This window comes from Squalius cephalus (assembly GCF_949319135.1).
Source record: "Squalius cephalus genome assembly, chromosome: 25".
Classification (NCBI taxonomy): Eukaryota; Metazoa; Chordata; class Actinopteri; order Cypriniformes; family Leuciscidae; genus Squalius; species Squalius cephalus.
The window spans coordinates 11,281,677-11,301,499 of record NC_137146.1 but is presented as its reverse complement, the minus strand read 5'-3'; the positions used below and the strand labels follow the sequence as shown (position 1 = coordinate 11,301,499).

The 19,823-nt window shown below is 37.8% G+C and overlaps 2 long non-coding RNA genes across 3 annotated transcripts; one reads left to right on the top strand and one right to left on the bottom strand.

Annotated features, from left to right (window-relative positions):
• Window positions 1-406: 406 nt before the first annotated feature.
• LOC307153439 lies at window positions 407-16,033 on the bottom strand. Of its 2 annotated transcripts, XR_013820152.1 has the most exons (6): window positions 15,961-16,033; window positions 10,436-10,505; window positions 5,591-5,646; window positions 5,264-5,345; window positions 4,557-4,588; window positions 407-546 (listed from the first exon to the last, which is right to left on the bottom strand). It is a non-coding gene; the product is annotated as an uncharacterized lncRNA (long non-coding RNA). The 2 variants fall into 2 exon arrangements; XR_013820153.1 differs by lacking the exon at window positions 407-546 and having other exon boundaries at window positions 4,420-4,588.
• Window positions 15,252-18,868, top strand: LOC307153441. The gene is made up of 6 exons (XR_013820154.1): window positions 15,252-15,865; window positions 16,331-16,459; window positions 17,001-17,072; window positions 17,440-17,592; window positions 17,685-18,586; window positions 18,679-18,868. It is a non-coding gene; the product is annotated as an uncharacterized lncRNA (long non-coding RNA).
• The last annotated feature ends 955 nt before the right edge of the window (window positions 18,869-19,823 follow it).

Sequence of the window (19,823 nt, the reverse complement as noted above, 5' to 3'; positions counted from 1 at the left end):
AATGATTGGAGGACCAAGTTTGTAGTCAAAGTATGGGCAGGCCATAGTCAATGTAAAGCATATTGTTGATGTTTCGTCCCTACCAGTGAATGTGCCATAACTGTTTATCCACCTTCATCGGTGGCCCTGCTTACTAGCCTGCGCATTCACGGCAGGCTCCGTTGTGGGGGAGGAGCTGTGGAGGGAGGGCTGTAGCGCAGCAGAGAGCAAGGGGGAGTGACCTGCAAGTTGTGATTGTTCAAATTTTCAGGCTAAGTCAACGTTTTCTAAAAACTCCCTACTGCAGCTTTAATTAATATAATATGGGCGGACATGCAGTGGTCTAATTTAACTTGTCCTCATTTGCCCAAAACTATTATAGAGACTTTTTCAATGACATATGAAAGATACAGACGCAGAATTTGGTTAATTCAGTTCATTTACTATAGAACAAAGCACAAACAGCAAAAACAGTATGCAAACAGGTTTATTAACATTTAAATGAACAAGGTTTTTCCCAGAAGCTTGAACATCAAACTACTCTTCCACGTCTTCATTTTGGTGGCCCTAATAACAAAGCAATAATAAGAAAAGAAAAATGAAAAAAAAAAAAAAAGAGAACAGGTGAGTGTTTTCCCATTTAACATTTAAATACACAAACCAATTTGCACTGAAAGATAGAATCTGTATAAGCAGACAGTTTTGTTTAAAAATCGCTCATATATTTTTATAAACATTGTCACAAAGTTATGTTGTGGCAACGAATACGGGAATGGGTCAATGTGATTATAAGTGCATTATTTCCTTTTAAAATAATTTGATTAATTCATGACATGTATCACTATATTCTATAAAACCTTAGTTTGAATTCATTCGTGATTACGATGTCCTTTTTTTTTTTTTTTTTTTTAACTAGGAAACTAGCAGGCCTATTTATGATAATTCCTGAAGGCAGCATTAAACCCCCAAAATGTCAGGTGGTGGTGCAACTGTCCGAACAAATGAACAGACTAAGAAAGTTCTTATTTAACTTCCATTAATTTTGTATATAATCATTTATATGTGATATTTAATTGTTAATGAGGACACCTTTATTCAGTTATGCATAATTAATAAGCAGGTTTTCTTTGACAGATAAAATGGGCCAAAAAAAAAAAAAGAGATTTATACTGAAAAGTGATTATTAAATGCCCATGAGAAGGATGAAATTAGAAAATTAAACTGACCGACCATTGGACAAGAAATTCTGATTGATTCAACAGGGTCCAGCCCTTGTTAATTATTAAATATCACTTGATTATACAGTACAAGTCAGAAACAGAAGTTTCATTGATAGAACTTCTGTTCATCAATGCTGTATTTATTTGATCAAAAATACAGAAAAAACAGTAATATTGTGAAATATAATTACAATTTAAAATAATGGTTTTCTATTTTAATATACTTTAAAATATAATTTAATTCTGTGATGCAAAGCTGAATTTTCTGCATCATTACTCCAGTCTTCAGTGTCACATGATATAATATTATACACAGGAATAAATTACACTTTACTATATATTCACATAGAAAACAGCTGTTTTACATTATAATAATATTTCACAATGTTTTTTTTTTTATGTCTGTAATTTTTTATCAAATAAATGCAAGCTTGATGAGCAGAAGAGATTTCTTTCAAAAAATATTGAAAATAGTAATGTTTCCAGACTTTTGACCGGTACTGTATATTGATTAAATACAAAATAAATAGTAGTTAATACGATTGATGTGGTTTGGCATTGATAAAATGTGCTTGAAAAAACACGATCAGAATATCGACTCAAATTATGCATACACTGTATTATATCTATTATTGAAGCAAAACAAAGTCCCTATAACAGTGCAATTTGTAGATGTTTAGTCTTCGAGAAAATGTTTTAAACTTTTTAAACTTTTTTTCTCTCACAAACACAACACATCAGTTACACCTTTTTAAATTCTTCATTGCAAGTGCACAAATCCTATTCTACAAATTACTAAACTAATAGGGTCATATTTTTGTTAAGAACAGTAAGATTTTGGCCAATCATGCACATTTCTGTATGTATGATTTTGTGAATCATCTATACTGTTTGGCTATTCTCATGTGGTAACAAAAAAAAAATAAAAAAAAAATTGTTTAATTACCATGGCTGCGTTTCCCGAAACCGTCTTAACGCTACGTCGTTCTTAAGTTACACCTTAAAGGGATAGTTCACTTTGAAATTAAATTTTGGTATGTTTTAGCTTACCTGAAGGGCATCCAAGATGTAGGTGTCTTTTTTTCCACAGTAGTTTCAATTTTGATATTTTTAGGTCAAACCATTCTGGTGCATAGATATATACACTAGAGGTCGCCTTGGTTACGGCAGTTCATTGGAACGAATGTCTTTAATGCGACATCTAGTGTATATATATCTATGCACCAGTCTGCGTACACGTCACACAGCAGGAAGCGCCCGCGCCCTCAGATCATTTGGACGTGGTTGTTTTATAAGAGGTAAAAACGATATAAATACTGTTCGTTTTCTCACACAAACCGCTCGTTTCATGTCTTAGGCCATCAATGTGTACTTACGATGGGGAATTGTTTAATTTGGACGATGGGGAATTGTTTTAATTTGGACTCTGTGCATGCTCTTTGAGACAGTGACCACAGACCTGCATGATATGACTGTCAGACAAGAAGGTTTGACCTAAAAATATCAAAATTGAAACTACTGCGGAAAAAAAGACACCTACATCGTGGATGCCCTTCAGGTAAGCTAAAACATACCAAAATTTAGGGTGTATTCACACCAGGAAAGTCCGATAGTTCACTTGCTTTGGTCCGGACCAAATAGGATGTTGATTTTTTTTGTTTGGTACGGTTCGCTTTCACACTGCTCTTTTTACAAGTGAACCAAAATGTGTAAACAAAACCACACGTGTGCTAAGGTCGTCCATTCATTGGACAGGAATTCTCAAGCAGGGAAAAGCAGGAAGTGCACAAACAGGCTCAGCATGGAGATATTTCGTAATGTAATATTTGTTATTTTACTGATTTGGTGTTATTCTCTACAAACGCAATATGAAGAAACTATATGGTATAGATAAAAGCCCGCCCGCACCGACAATTGATTGCTTGATTCCTTACATGCGCTTCGTGAGGCACACTAGCTGGCACACGCACGCAAGGTCTCTCGCTCCCTCTCTCTCTGCCGTGCGCGCGCTCTTGCTCGCTCGCTTTAGACACCATTATGCCAAAATGTCCGTATCCTCATAAGAGCAGTCAAATAAAAGGCGCAGTTTTCTGCAATTGGGTTGGTTCATGTTCACACCGTAAACGAACCGTACCAGAGTTCGTTTGGAACCGTACCGAGACCACCTCTTCAGCTGGGTCTCGGTTCGATTGTTTGGTCCGCACCCGAGTTCGATTGCTGTATTCACACCTGCCCAAAAGGTCCGCACCAAGGGGGGAAACGAACTAGAGTTCGATTCAATCGAACCAAACGAGGCAGGTGTGAATACACCCTTAATTTCAAAGTGAACTATCCCTTTAAGCTGTACCTTATCGATAATACGTGTTTCCCGAAACGTTCTTAGTTAAGTATACCTTCTGTAAGTCACATGTTCGGAAGGTTGGTCTGGACCACTCTTAGCTTTACCTTATCACTGTTGCAGGGCTATATGAATATAATTCTGAAGTTTTAATACACCCAGACAGTGTTCAATTAGGCTAATTCAAGTGTTTTCATGCAAAGAATAAAATTTAAGGTCAATAAGCAGCGAAAAAGAACTCAATTTAGAACTGAGAGGCGGCTTTATCTGCGATCACTTTAGGTGTGAACACAGAATCTGCAGGAAGGAGTAAAAAATAATGCACAATACACACAATCCCATGCCAAAATTCAAGCCCTGTAATGGCAACTATATTTATCCGGAGCAAATGAAACGAGTGAGTGAAGTGGGTTTGTGTGTCACAAGCTGTCGGAGAGATGAGAGTGCGATAAAGCGATATGTGATATGATATACAAATGATATTTTTGTTGTAAAGTCAAGTAGATTGTGTGTGTGTCTGTGTGTGTATATATATATATATATATATATATATATATATATACACACAGACACACTATATATATATATATATATGCAAATATTACTATTTGTGATATGTTGAATTTGTGTTTATAAAAAAGACGCTGCAGAGCATGACATCATATGCTCAAACCCCTTGTGTAACCACGCCTTAAATGTGAGCATATGAATCTCTTACTTTGTGATTTGTAAAATAGTATTTGTGCACCTCCAATGAAGAATTTGAAAAGCTGTAACTGCTGTGTTGTTTGTGAGAGAGAAAGAGAGAAAAAAGTTTTAAACTTCTATTAAAAAATAAATAATTCTCTCTGTGACTTTAAATGTACTGATGTGTGACTTTACACCTACAGATTCCACTGTCACAGGTGCTCAGTTTTGCTTTAATAATACCCTCACAGAACATGGTAGTAATCAGCCATCCATGCAAAAGCAGAGGTCGGTGTGGTGTACAGGTACATGTCCAGGCCAACATCTGATACCTTGATGCTTTCCGTTGGGGATCCCAGAAAACCTGCAATAAAAAAAATAGTACAGTTCAAAATCTATCATACATACATCTCATCTGGTATCACAAATTATCATTCCAGGTTCAATTTAAGATATGCTCAATATTAGGGCTTGACTATATTGAAAAACTTAAATACGATATTTTGTTTTTCTGCTATATATATTGCGAAATAAAAACAATTTCACCAGATTATTTATTTAGGTCTATTTGAAAATAATTATTCTAGAATAATTGGGGGGATTTTGTAGAGGAGTGAATCTGCATAGAAAATTATAAACAAATTACAAGCATAGAGAAAGAGAACTGAATTCGGCATTCACTTGCTGTCTGCGCGGCTCTGTGTGTGCGCGCGAGTCCTCTTGCGCTTGATGCCTGACTCGACTTCAATTGAGTTTCAAAACAAGCTTCAATTTGTTCAAAACAAATGCAAATGATAAACTTTCACTCTGTGATGGTTAAACTTTGCAATTAATCCGCGAATCCCCGAACCGATAACATCCGAGCTTATCGATACTGCGGTCTTCCATAATTTGGCCCCGGGGCCCGTTAAATACCGGGTTTCGGTACCCATTCCTCCTACATATGGGTAAATTCATATGGATGTGTTCTGTTGTGTTCTGTCTCTTGATTTGTGATAGTGGCAATAGATTTGTGATTGGTGAGTATTGTGAAACTCACCTTCTTCATCTGCTGAGTGTGGATGGCATCAAGGTCTTGTCCTGAAGAATCACAGGGCCAAACGCTAGGGATTATATCTCATCTGGTAACAAGAGCATAGCCATAAGAACTCATTTAAGAACTCTAATGATATCTTTACCCCCTGATATTGCATTGGGGATAAATTCAAACATTTTAAAGGCTGAGTATGAGCCACAGCTGGCCAGATATCTGTGAAAAATGACTTGCGTGCCTAAAGTTGTCGACGCCCTGAACCACATTCAGCATTTAAAAGTAAAAATAATTTCAGTATTTATCAGTAAAATATACATACAAATAAATGAATACCTTTGAGTTGGACAGTATGGTGTCTGTCTCATTGGCCAACATAATTCAAAACCGACCTAGAGAAATAAAATTAAATAAAATAAAATATACCAATGACCTTGATATCCTGTTATCATAATAGTTAAATGAATTATTATTATAACTATGACCATTATAACATTAAATTTGTCGCCTATTATTTAGCCCGATTAGCCTACAGCTGACTTGACCTGATTAGCTGACTTGACTTCCTGCTCAGCAACTGTTCGGACGCTCTTGCTTACTGCTCCGCGCTTTGCTCTATCGCTTTTACATTTTATCTCCTATATTTTTATATTTTATTTATCACTTAATTTTAACTTCAGCAAATCAGCACAGTGTTCATACGACAAAGTTTGGATTACTACAAAAACGCAGAATTCTTTTACCCGACCAGCTTACATTCCGGGAAAGGAAAACACAACTGCCTACAAGGATAAGAGAAAATGCCTCTTCTGGTTCAAGAATCTACTTGCTGCACTAACTGCCACAGACTTTTACAAAGGATTGCAGTTCTCGAAACAAAGTTACTTACGGGACCACCAAACCAGTCGGAGCACACAACAGAGCTCAGCATATAGCCGGTGAGTCCCATGAAACTAGTGCTCCTCGACAGGTAGAGAAACAAGCCAATCAGCTTACAAATCGATGGCACAAACAGGGAGCGAGACCCAAAGGCACTCGAGACATCATATTGTCACGACTCGAGCCTCACATATTACCGCAATAGCATCCTCAACCCCAGATACAGCTCTGACAAGTATTGCAAACACTGGTCTCCTACCACCGCCTATACATCTTGAGAACAGATTTGAAGTGCTAATGAATGTAAATGAGGAATCCCCAAATGTGATAAATGTGATCGAACACAGACTGAATGGGCCAGTAGCTAACACTGATGATAACTGGCGCTCAAGGTGGAGCAGACAGCGGCACTCAGCTCAGAGCGCAGCCAAGCCCAGGACTCTGATAGTGGGGGACTCCATAATCAGAAACATTAGCAGCAGGGATACAACTACGTGCTGCTTTCCACAAGCAATAACTTCTTGTAAACAGGGAACTTCAGAACATTCTGATGAAACATAAATCGACTCATCATACATGTGGGGAAGAATGATATTCATAAAGAGCAGTCAGAACTCAGAAGGATTTCAATGAACTTTTTGAAACACTTAAAAGATTGAAAGTTCAAACATCATCAGTGGACCTCTCCCAGCAAGAGGAACAAACAGGTTTTCACGGCTGCTTGGGCTTAATACATGGCTGCAAAAAAACTGCAATATAAAAGGAGTAAACTTCACTGACAATTTCAATATTTTCTGGAGTCAGAGACAACTGTTTCATCGGGATGACCATCACCCAAACAAACTTGGTTCAAGAGTGCTAAAGGACAATATCTACTTCTCCCTCAATCCTTCTGCAGTGTGTGCCAATCTGAACGACACACACACACACACACACACACCTGGAAACAGTATGAATGACCACGGGACTTCACTTCAGCAGCAAAATGGACATGCGGTTGACATATCACACAAGGACAATGATAACACCACTCCGCCACAACAACCTCTGCTCAAGGACACAATCTCAGCTGAGCCCTCCCCACAGAGCTCACCACAGACAGACATATTAGAACTGCTCCAAGATTCAGCACCCAAGGACGACTTCCTGGAAAACAGCCAGGGAAGCCAGAACAGCATATTACAGCCTTCGATAACATCTGAGCAACAGCCACTTTCACCAGACAAGTTATCCCTCTCTCCAGCATCCCCACTTCTATGCTTCTCACAGAAAATGGAAGAACTGGTGCATGCTGGAACCAAACTATCCCACTCTTTTGCTGCAAGCCCCCAGATACCAACCAAAAAATGGTAGGCACCTCAACCACCAAAGCCTGCGTGCCGAGCTCGCCCTCCCCCTCCTGTGAGAGCTCTTCGGCCTCTGCCAAAACGCCAGGGCCCACACCCTCCTCCATCTGCTCGAGGTGAACCAAAAACAACTGATACCAGCTCTGATACCAGTGATATGTGTTGGGTCCCTGCTATGATAACAGTAACTTTCTGTAAAAAATGTTTGCAGAACATTGCTGAGGACTTTACAGAACTGTTATCAACAATTACCTCAGAGTTTGACTGTTTTGCCATTGCTGGAGATTTTAACATTCACATAGTGCAGAAAACAATATGGCAAAAGAAATCAAAACTGTTTTAAAAACTTTTGATCTGACTCAGCATGTACATGGACCCACACACAATCGTGGACACACTCTAGATTTACTTATCAGTAAGGGTCTAAACATTTCATTGATTGTTATTAAGGATGTATCACTGTCTGATCATTTCTGTATTTCCTTTGATATATTGATCTCTCCTGCCACTGAAGCTAGATCTGTGTCTGTCAAGAAGAGATGCTTAAATGAGAACACTAGTGTACTGTTTATGAAGGCTATATCCTTAACACCAAGCATATCTGCAGACTCTGTTGATTTTCTCCTTGATTCTTTTAACTCAAAAGTTAAAAGTGTAATTGATGATATTGCTCCTGTTAAAGTCAGGAAGAAGAGTGGCAGACAAAAAGCACCTTGGAGAAACTCAACAGCAGTGCAAAATATGAAAAGACAATGCAGAAAAGCAGAGCGCATGTGGTGGAAGACAAAACTTGTAGTCCATTATAACATCTACAAAGACAGCATCCATGCTTTCAATATGGAACTAGGCAAAGCTAGACAGACTTTCTTCTCAAATATTATAAACCGCAATTTAAACAACACACGCACTCTTTTTGCTACTGTAGAGAGACTGACAAACCCCCCAAGCCAGATTCCCAGTGAAATGCTCTCAGACAACAAGTGCAGTGAGTTTGCTTCTTTCTTCTCTGAGAAAATCAATAATATCAGAAAGGTGATCAGCACATCCTTGAGTTGCTCTGGGGTCAGACAGATCAGACCACCTGAGGAAGTAGTTACTGATTTCTGATTTCAAAGAAATTGATGGCAAAATTTTGGAAGAAACCGTACAGCACCTTAAAACATCAACCTGCACTCTTGACACACTTCCCACATCTTTTTTCAAAAGTGTGTTAAACAGTTTAGAAGCAGATCTTCTAGAAGTGGTAAATGCCTCACTTCTCTCTGGGAGTTTTCCAAACTCCCTGAAATCTGCAGTTGTCAAGCCCCTCCTGAAAAAGAGCAATCTGGATAAGACCATATTAAGCAACTATAGACCGATCTCAAATCTTCCTTTCATCTTCCTTTCATTCATCTTTGAAAAAGTTGTCTTCAATCAGCTGAACAAATTCTTAAGCTCGAATGGATACTTTGACAATTTTCAATCTGGTTTCCGACCGCACCACAGCACAGAGACAGCGCTCATAAAGATAATAAACGATATTCGCTTAAATACTGATTCAGGCAAATTATCAGTGCTGGTACTACTCGACCTCAGTGCTGCATTTGACACGGTCGATCATAACATACTTCTTGACAGGCTGGAAAACTGGGTGGGGCTTTCTGGGATAGTCCTAAAATGGTTCAGGTCATACTTAGATGGGAGAGGTTATTATGTGAGTATAGGAGACCATAAGTCTGAGTGGACATCCATGACATGCGGAGTCCCTCAAGGCTCAATTCTTGCGCCACTCCTCTTCAACCTGTATATGCTCCCAATGAGCCAAATAATGAGAAAGAACCAAATTGCTAACCACAGCTATGCAGACGACACACAGATTTACTTAGCCCTATCGCCTAACGATTACAGCCCCATTGACTCCCTGTGCCAATGCATTGATGAAGTCAACAGTTGGATGTGTCAAAACTTTCTTCAGTTAAACAAAGACAAAACTGAAGTCATTGCGTTTGGAAACAAAGATGAAGTTTTCAAGGTGAACGCATACCTTCACTCTAGGGGTCAAACAACTAAAAATCAAGTCAGGAATCTTGGTGTGACACTAGAGTCAGACCTTAGTTTCAGTAGTCATGCCAAAGCAATAACTAAATCAGCATACTATCATCTGAAAAATATTGCAAGAATTAGATGCTTTGTTTCCAGACAAGACTTAGAGAAACTTGTGCATGCTTTCATCACCAGCAGGGTGGATTATTGTAATGGACTCCTCACTGGCCTTCCCAAAAAGACCATAAGACAGTTGCAGCTCACAGAACGCTGCCGCCAGGATTCTGAGCAGAACCAGAAAATATGAACATATCACACCAGTCCTCAGGTCTTTACACTGGCTGCCAGTTAGATTTAGGATCGATTTAAAAGTATTATTACTGGTATCATTCAATGGCCTAGGACCTCAATACATTGCAGATATGCTCACTGAATATAAACCCAACAGATCACTCAGATCATTAGGATCATATCAGCTAGCAATACCAAGGGTTCACTCTAAACATGGCGACTCCGCTTTTAGCTATTATGCTGGAACCAGCTTCCAGAGGAGATCAGATGTGCTCCTACAGTAATCACATTCAAATCCAGACTCAAAACACATCTGTTTAGCTGTGCATTTACTGAATGAGCACTGTGCCACTGTTCGTCCGACTGTTTATACTGTACTGTATTTTATTTTATTTTTCTAAACTGTTTTAATTATTCTTATTTCTTTTTATTATTTTAATTTCTTCTATGTAAAGCACTTTGAATTGCCATTGTGTATGAAATGTGCTATATAAATAAACTTGCCTTACAGCCTTCTCAAGGACAATCTCACCAAAAAAAACTGGAGTTAATGATTTTAAAATGTGAGACTTCTTTCAAAAGCATAAATCTTACAGACCCCAGACTTTTGAACACTGCACTGTATGTGTGAGGTTGTGCTTACTAGTCATATGGTTCATAGCCGTGGAGATTGTCTTGGACCCCGGTGTGCAGAAGGTCATCAGCATGATGATCTAGGAACATGACATGCAATTTGTCTCAGAGCCAACAATATTAGGATTTACAATAGAACATAGTGTTTATTATGAGGAACCAAGCTAGAGCAGAGGTGAAATGCAGAAAAGAGAATATATATATATATATATATATATATATATATATATATATATATATATATATATATATATATATATATCATTCTTTTTGCCATTAATTGTAATAATCCAGTGAGATTTCTGTATGCACAAGGTGTCTGACAACAGCCGGTATGATCTGATCTCACCATCATCGAGTCCGTCTGTGATTACATGAAGAAACAGAAAAAAACTGAGACAGACTAAATCCAGAAGAACTGCGGGAACGTCTCCAAGATGCTTGAAGAAATCTTCCTGCAAAGCTACCTGAAAAACTATGCGCAAGTGTACCTGGACAAAAGCCATTTTAAATGCAAAGGGTCGTTACACCATATATTGATTTGAATTAGTTAATAGAAGTTAAATCATAAATAAATTCAATTTGTGATTTTATTTTTGAAAGCATTCTCACTTTACAGCATTTTAACACAAGTGCCAGTACTTTTCACAGTACTGTAGCTTTGCAGGAAGGTTTCTTCAAACATCTTGGAGACGTTCCCGCAGTTCTTCTGGATTTAGTCTGTCTCAGTTTTTTTCTGTTTCTTCATGTAATCAGATGGACTCGATGATGGTGAGATCAGATCATCCTGGCTGTTGTCAGATTCCTTGTGCATACACAAATCTCACTGGATTATTACAATTAATGGCAAAAAGAATGTTTGGAAATGTAAACTGATATTTCCTACTGACACACTAAAGCAAAAGATATAAATAACTGACTTAATAACTGGGATATTAACATGCCTAAGACTTTTGCACAGTACTGTGTATATATATATAACATGTCCTGAAAGTGCTTTTACAAGTTGTAAATAGATTATGAAAGCAGTAACATACTTTACATTCTTATTTGATCACCACGTTTACTGTCATTTTCTGTATGTCTTGCACATCCACAGATGTACAAAAAAAACAAAAAAAAACCTCCAAGCTAGACGTAAATATTGAACTTCATATCTACATCCAAGAGGGGTAATTCAACGTCCAGATTTTACCGTCGTGTATGTCCTGGACTGATGCGATGATCTGCAGGTCTGTGTCTCATGTGTGCTAGGATTGATAACTTTTTTTTTTTTTTTTTTTGTAGGCTACATTTAAACTTGCAATTGTCTTTCAAACGTACGGAGTACTAAACAATTGAAACAAATAAAATATTTCATAGAAATGCAGTCTGATAAGATGGTAATGAAACTACGGGTCCGTGACGTTGCAGTTTCGTGGCCGGCAAGTCATGAAATTAAGTTATTACGAATAGAGTATCTTGAACGTTGTTGGTTATCTTATAACCTTAGGAGACCGTGACGAAGTTGTCAGTTGGTAATTTGATGGTTATGCAATTGCAGAAATCAATGTGACGTCGAGACTAGGGGAGACCAGGGACAGTTGTAACACGGGACGGTTGTAACACTTTGAATTCCAACAGTCAGAAACAACCTACAGTGATGTCACTCACTGTGCTCATGCTCCATTAGTTTCCCTCCATTCTTGCTAAAAGGGAGCCACATCTGAAACTTCTTGACGGAGTTATATAAAAAAGGTTGATTTGAGGTAAAAAAAACAACTTTTTTTCCGTTGTACTTTTTTGGATGCTGTTATAGGATCAAATGTCTATGAATTCAAACAAGTATTATTAGAATCACTGTTTTGTAAGCTACAAATAGAAATGGCTAACAAGTGTCAAACTAGCAGTCAAGCTAGCTCACATGAGATGAAAACATGGTTGGTGATACTGGGACAGTTGTAACGCCCCGTTACTTCTACTTCCTTCTTTAGTGATGTCACTAGAACCGTAACCTCTGCCCACAGGAACACAGGCGTATTGATGGCGAAATGTCAACAGACGTGGTTGATGTTTATCTATAATCGGATACCGCAAAAGTTTAATTCGAAGTTGTTAGTTTGCTCTGTCCATTTCACCGCGGACTGTTTTTCTAACCTGGGATAATATCAAGCAGGCTTCTCTCAGCGTTTCATACTGACGAAGGGGGCAATTTCAACTATATTCCAGCAAGCGGTAAGTAGTGATTTACTATGGAAGTAGCGATCAACTTCACATCGTTTCTCTTAGTAGGATGAAAATAATCTTACTTAAACTGTGATTAATATACAGAAAGCGATCAAAGAACAATCCCTTTCCAATCGCCCAAGCTGTCAATCACACAGCGCGAGTTTATCTGGACACTTGCCAAAACTCGTTATGAAATCAATGACGCTGTTACACTGCACAACGAAGCTCTTACTGTATTTATATACCTCATGTTTGCATTGGTGAAATCATTAGTGAGAGTGCAGAAACTGCGTTGCAATGATAAGATCTTCATTCACATGATCAACAGGCTGTCATCTGCTCAATGCTCATCATCACTGCAACCTTTTATGTGATGGGAATAGATCATTCTAAATACTTAAAAAACTTCTCACGATTCGTTAATCCAGATAGCTGTAGTAAAAACGTATAATAGCTGTAATAGTAAAAGTTTTCCAGATAGTTCCACATGTAATGCCAGACATTTCATATGCAAGCATGTCAGCCAATCACAGCAGAGGGCGTTTACATTGAAGTCTCACAGCAGACACGCCCCTTCAAACAGAGTGTTCAAACCAGGGAATGAAATCAGGCTAGGAAATATGCCTTTTATTTCTAAATTATAACAATTTTTGATCTAAAAAACATACTAACATTATAAGGGCACCCCTGGAAACATTATAAAATAATAAAAATAATCCATGGAATGGGACCTTTAAATGAATAGTCACAATAACATGACTGATAAATAATATTTTCCATTTTGAGTATATGATTGATTAATTATGTATATTTTAGACATGTTACAACCGTCCCTGTACACTGGGACGGTTGTAACAGTGGAGAGACTGTAATAAAATCAATTTTGCAACCTGTACATATTTCATAAAAACACTTAAATACATTGTTTCAGAAGTTGACAGATTGAAGTTTATAATATAACAAATTGGCTATTCCAGTATAAATGGTTTTTGATGTATTGCTAAAATGGCAAAAAGTGTTACAACTGTCCCTGGTCTCCCCTACGTTGTCAGTTGGTAAATCATGAAATTATCAAAAAGTACGAATAAATTACGTAACTGGTAGCCTACGTGTGTTAGCTGGGAAGGAGAAAATATCGTCACAGGATCAATAACATTAGCATACCTTCCAAAGTATCCTAATTCTAGGAAAGTTTTTATTTTTTATTTTTTTTTATTCAACTATGTGAAAGTCTCAGCAGTGCATTATCTTTTTTGTATTCGGTAGCCTACATTTCAGTTAATTATTTTGGTAATTCAGTTGCAATTCTGGCACAGACTTTGCAAACACCGTCAGCAACGCCACAAACATGTAACCGTGTTAATTCTAATGCGGTGATTTCTAATGTGTTTTATGCGTTTGAGGAGAGGAGAAGAGTGTCTTAGTGTAGTTTGTTATTTGTCATCAAGTCACAGCCACTAATCTATTCAATAGCACCTGTGTAGCACTTCATCTGTAATTAGGGTGACCACCTGCTAATAAGCCCAAGGGGGGACAAGGGGTATGTTTCTGAGGGACAATGTGGGACACTGCCTGGTGTGCCGGTGCACCCACCCCACGGGCAGACTCACTGATAGTGGTTTACCCATTTCTAGCACATACCACCTTACATGGTAATAATGCCCTATTCCCCTAAACATGAGTAATTGCTGATGTATGCTCATGAATAGGCCAACCAATGTGTATTTTTTTCTAAATAAAGATTCATAATATTTTGAACATTCAATGAATTGACAGATGTACTTCCACTTAAGATTTACTATTTAATTTTATTTATTTTTCATTACAATTTATTCACTTTAAATAAATTATAATATAAAATTATAGGATTAACAGGAATTGTAGTTGCTCAACACCACAGGAACAGTAAAAAAAAAAAAAAAAAAGTATTTAAAAAAAAAATACGATTGACATCGTATTCCCCTCCATGTCCGATTGAGAAGGACGTTTTGCAAAGGTCACAAAAAGCCCTCTCGCTCTCGGTATCCCCCTCAACACCTTTCAGCCACAAATATTCATTTTCCCAGTCTTTCTTGTACCCACACCTTCTCTTTTTAATTGATGATGACGGTGCCTCTCAGACTCAGAATTTTTCGAATTGGAAAGCGCGCATCTAAAAGTTCCTTCCTTCCAAGTGTGTCTGGTATGCGCGTGCGTGCGCTGTCATGACAACAACGAAAAAGTTGACAACAACCTAGTCAGCAGTTCAACTGAGGGGTTTGTGTGGCAACAATAGCGTGCTGAAATTTCAAGTAATGTTCGTTTGTCTGCTTGGGGCTCGAGTATATAGAGCGACCAACTTTTTTTTGAGCAAGCATAGATTATGCGTGACACGGTCTCAATTTGCGGGACGCATGAATTGGGCTTCAAACGCTGTGCGCGCACGCGCTACGCGGGACGGGTGGTCACCCTATCTGTAATTACATGAGATTTTGGCCAAATGACACAAAAAAAAAAAAAAAAAAAAAAAAAAAAAACTGTTTTGCAACTTGAAACTTGAAACTGTGCTGCAGTTTTGTTGCTGTTTGTTGCTGCTAGTTGTCCCACCCAGTCTAATCGATAAATCCATGAAACACCTTTCCATAATGGAATCTGTTTCAGAGGATTGCTAAATGAAAAAGCGCAGTCATCCTGCACCTGACAGTCATGGTGTTTTTTTGTTTTGTTTTTTGTTTTTGCAACAGGAGTGAATGGAATTTCTTGCACATGTGGTGCGCGATTAATTCATTTTGGCATTATTGATAGATAGCCTAATTACCATAGGCCTTGTGTTAGTCACGCACTTGACGTCTTCCTACGATATAATGCGATCAAACCAGAATTACTCTAGCTGTCACCAGCTGTCATGTGGAAACCGGGAAGGCCCCTCCTTTCGGTAACTCGTCCTCTCCGCTCGGTCCGAACTCACACGAAGCATGGCTTGATGAAGTATAGTCCAGTCATACAGAGAGAAAACGAAAGCGATGAGATCCACCAGTGACGGAAGTTTAATTCCCTTGGACTATGAGCGTTTTAATGACTGAGAGAAGAGGAAAGCATTCGATTCATTTAAACAACTGACCATCAAACAACTTGATTCACGTGGAAAATCAATAGGAAATGGGAAAACATGGATTTCCACCTGTCCATTTTGATACGAGTTTGCAGTGACGGCTTCGGTCTGAATGTGAATATGGCTAAAAAATGACCAATGGTAAGTTCACGCAAAGCAAAAGTTGACCAAAGTGTCCCAGTCCTGCCTCAGTGGAGCATGAGGAAACGAGCAGAATATGAATGCATTACTCTTACCTTCATGCGCACCGAGTGTCTGCGGCTGGCGTTTGAGCCGGACTACAGGAAAACCTTGTATTTATAGCTATCGTTACTTGGGGATTCCCGGTGATTATAGCCAACAATCAAAACGAAACTCGCAAGTGATTTACAAGAAAGCATGTTTATTACGAAAGTGAATGTTCACTGAGGGCTTATTAATGTGGAAATCCCGAAATTAAGTCAAAATAATGCTTCAGAAGTAATGACTGATTCGAGTGGTGCATACGATACGCATAATGTGGGCTTTAGAACAGTGTTGTGTAAATCCTATACGACTCATACGACTGAATGAAACTGTCTGTTACATATTTTGTAGGGTTACCCATGTGCATTTTTGTATCCGCAGCATCGTCTTGGTACTTCTGTTTTGATGCTTATTATTCTACCTCTTGCGATTTCCTGCGAAAGTGGCCACAATAAAAATCAAATCACTGAGGATTACCGCAATATCATTGAGACACAGTTGAAGCACGTTGTAAGTATGACCTACTATCAGATGTATGGCCTACCACCATGTGAATAGATTAAAACAGGTCATCTTATAGGCCTATTTCCACTTGTGTGCATATACATACTGTAAAAAAAAAAAAAAAAATATATATTAAATTTTATTATATTTACAGTGAAAAACTGGCTGCTGTGGTTGATGTAAATTAACTGTTAAAAGGTGGTTTCAGGCATATATACTTTATATTTTACAGTTCATAATCATACATTTCATTAACGGGGATCAGTTGATACATTGAACTTCAACTATAATATGGGTGATAAAATAGGCCACATGATCAAGTTAAAAATTGGCTTTTCCAATAACCATAAACATACCCACAAAACATCATCATGGTAACACTAAAATAATGCTTTAAACATTAAAAATGTAACAAAATGAACATAACTGACACAATGTAACTGACTACATATTTACATAATCATTTTAACAATATCCTGTGAAAATTCTTGTATTGTGTTGTGTTTTTACTATTAGTTATGTATTTATTTATTTGTTGATTTTTCAGGCGGCCAGTATTGAACAACTATATTCAAACTGCACAATAAGAAATGTCTGGAAGTCGAAGGAGCCAAAAAATGTGAGTCTAATCTGTTTCCTCGTATGTAAATCTGGTTTCTCTCTCAAACTGACACACGTGACAGCGTCTTCTACGTGGCAGTAAAGTTACTTTCACTAAAATGTCACACTGATGTGTTTCTTTCACTTTAGTATTCTATTTAGATTTGGTTTGTAAATGTTACGACCTGGCTTTCCCACTCATTCCGAAAAATTCTCAATGAGAATTCTCAGTTCAGGCATGTGGGTTCTCATTAGACACAGATGGAACTTGTTAGTTAAACAGCCATATTTAAAGTAGTTTCTCCTCCATACTGCATGTATGATCAATCATCTCTTGTCATTATTCTGAGTTCACTCATCTGCTGTTTTTCCTTAATTGGTCACAGGCACATAACATCCACAGAAGAATCTGCAGGGTTAACGGAAAACTGAGGAGATTTGGGAGCGAATCATATAATATAAATGGACAGCTGAAAGATGAATTATATAATCTTGTGGAAAACATAAATGGGTCCTTGAGATGTTGGTCCCATCGAAAGGTAGCTGAAACAACCTATTTCCTACGTTCAGTTTTCTTATGTATCATTTTAATTACTGAAACCTGCCTTTTGTCTCATTTGTGGATAAACAGAGAGAGGCGCCGACGCAACAAATACGAAAGTGGAAGCCTTGCAAAGTGAAAAACATTCTTGCCAACTTACAGAGACACTTTGAACAATACAATGCTTACCACTCACTCAGCAATGACTCTTCAGAGCGTGGGAAGACTTCAGAGTAAACCGGTATATAATACTTGGCCTCCATTCATCTCATAGCTCTATTGCAACAATTGAATATACACAATATGAAGAACTGGATGCACCATGTGCCTTTCACACTATTCAGTATTTGACTGAAGAAAAAAAAAAAAAAGCCCTCCAATGCCATTTTTATGGGAAAAGAATATGCTAAGCATAAACATCAACATACTACTTTGCGTGAAAATGTTTTAAAACTTGGACATTGCTTTTTTTTATGACCAGGACTGTTATATTTGCCACAGATTGCTGGGTTTAATTGCACTTGCAGAGTTTAATTGCACATTTCTGTAACTAAGCAAAAATGAATTCTCTAGGCCTCAAGTTACAGACTTTATGGTCTTCTTGGGGAAGTGACCCTATTCAGCCCACCCAACTCCAAATCTTTTATGCTTTCTCACAGCTTTCCAAAAAAGTCAAATATTAATTTCTCATAGAAACGCTTGTGTTTTCTCATCAACTGACCAAACTAAATTATTTAATTGCAAACAAAGAAATGTCTGGAATGGGCTTATAAGGTACATGCGTATCATATAAGCCCAACAGTATAATCCAAAAACACAGACTATGGTTTTTGATGTAAACTCATTGCACTTTATTAAACAGTGTAGCTATTAAAAAAAACAGCTTGTCAAACTATACAAATATCTAGCTCTGTCATGAAACTCTAGAGAGGGTGCAGGCTAACAGGTCCTTTACATGCGATCACATTACCGCATGGCACAAGCTGGGGTGGGTTTCCCGAAAGCATCGTTGGCCAACTATGGTCGCATGTTCCGTCGTTACCAATAGAGTTCAATGGACATTGCGATGAACTTGCGACCATAGTTGGCCAACGATGCTTTCGGGAAACGCACCCCTGATTGGCCTCTGCTGATCCTGCAGCCAATGAGATTACTTGCTCAACATTTAAATAGTCTGGTTCAGTGTTTGCTGTAAGGAATACCTGAAGTGCATTACTCAGAGAATACCTCATATTCAGAATATATTCATATTCAGAGAATACGTGTAGGGAATACCTCAGAGTTACTCTGAAACCCTACAACTTCCCCAGCTCCACCTGCCTAGATCTGCAACGGCAGCTGCAGCGTTGCAGATCAAGTCCGCCAATACCAAATATATTAGCTTTGCCATATTCAATAACATGCTAAAACTATTCAGAGAATTATCATGATTGAAATATGCTTTTGTATGGATTGTTTTTTTCAGCACTTATTTAACAATCACCAAACACAATTAGTTTCAATTTCAACATGACTCTCTACCTTATTCTTAATAAAGTCATCAAATGTCTCTTTTCTTTGGTTGACCATCTTTCAGTATCTTTCTGGTTCTATCAACTCCATAAATTATTATTTGCCAAAAAAGCACGTGAGCCTTCCCCTATTTTTAGTAAGTAAATTTTATTTATATAGCACATTTTAACAAAGTGCTGAACAGAGTAAAGAAAATTACATTGAAAACAGAATAAAACAAAATACAAGACAGGCAATAAAACAATACTAAAATTACAATAAAATGCCTGGGAGAAGAGATACGTTTTCAGACTCTTTTTAAAATGCTAATAGAAGGTGCAAGGCGGATGTCTAGTGGCAGCTGATTCCATAAACGAGGGGGCAGCGACTGAAAAAGCTCTATCACCCTTAGTTTTTAAACAGGATGAAGAGACATACAATGGAAACCTATCTGAAGATCTTAAAAATCTCCAACATGAATGTGGAGGAAGAAGATCTTTGAGATAAGGAGGAGCTTGATCATTAAGAGCTTTAAAAACAATTTTTAAACTGGATCCTAAAATGGACCAGGAGCCAATGGAGCGATGCTAAAATTGGGGCGACGTTCATATTTGTTTGCCCTAATCAGACCAGGCAAATAGAGGACTAGAACAACTATATGAATAAATAATATATACAACTATTAATAGTAGTAATGTTAATAAAATGAAGATACTAATATAAATGAAAATAAATATT